Genomic DNA, 987 nt, shown 5'->3' with positions numbered 1-987 from the left:
TGACTAAATAGGGTTTACTGTAAAAGGTTAACATGTCAAGATTAAGTCATGATGTGATCTCTATCTCTCTTTCACTCTCTCTCGCTCTCTTTCACTCTCTCTCTCTCTCTCTCTCTCTCTCTCTCTCTCTCTCACACACACACACACACACACACACACGCACACACGCACACACACACCTCCTCTGTTTTACCGGCAGCATGTTTTCCAGTTGAGTAAGGGGTGATGACTCCCCCTCTGATCCCCCCCTCCCCACTTTATGGTCAATTTTATTGGATTGAAATACTTCTATTTTTACCTCGCTTTCATCTCTTCCAGTTAAGATCCGCGTCCAAGGAAGCAACTGCAGAACCAGATGTTGTCTTCCCTCTGCGCAGCTTACAGAATTTCTGCCGTCCAGCTGTTTAGCAAGCAGCGATGGTGGTATAGTGGTGAGCATAGCTGCCTTCCAAGCAGTTGACCCGGGTTCGATTCCCGGCCATCGCAAACGTGTGTCAACTTTTTTGTTTTTCAACTATTGTTTTAGCAATAACCAAAACAATTGATATACAGTGATCCAACCTTTTTATTTACTCTTTTTAATTTCTTCTTTCCCCCTCAATCTGGTATCACACCTATCCCAGCTACATAGGGCAAGAGGCAGGGGACACACAGTGACTTGTAGTGTCTTCACTGGACTATTTATACTCATACTATCTCTATTGCAAGTAATTTATACCCAGTTGCGAACAGTTTAAGCAGTAGGTTCTTGTCACTTCTGGGCAAGATCTGATGCTAGCAGAGTCAAAATAAAAGTATTAAATTGAGGTTTCCTCCAGTAATATGGAGGTGAAAACAGAGATATTTAAGTTAGCCTTGAGTTTGTTTAGGATGCTAGTTTGTTTTGTGTTTTACCATCGTTTCTATGACGTTATTTTCACTATTAAGCAGAATGTTTACAAATGTCAGATTCAAATGAGAGGCTTATGTCGATTTACCTTGTCATGC

General features: G+C 41.6%; 1 non-coding gene across 1 annotated transcript; it reads left to right on the top strand.

Moving 5' to 3' along the window:
* Positions 1 to 414: 414 nt before the first annotated feature.
* Positions 415 to 486, top strand: trnag-ucc (transfer RNA glycine (anticodon UCC)). The gene has a single exon. It is a non-coding gene; the product is annotated as a tRNA-Gly (tRNA).
* Positions 487 to 987: the final 501 nt, after the last annotated feature.

This window comes from Callionymus lyra, chromosome 3 (genome assembly GCF_982586985.1).
Source record: "Callionymus lyra chromosome 3, fCalLyr1.hap1.1, whole genome shotgun sequence".
NCBI classification, from domain to species: domain Eukaryota; kingdom Metazoa; phylum Chordata; class Actinopteri; order Syngnathiformes; family Callionymidae; genus Callionymus; species Callionymus lyra.
The sequence above is the reverse complement of the archived record's forward strand: the minus strand, read 5'-3'. Positions and strand labels throughout refer to the sequence as shown.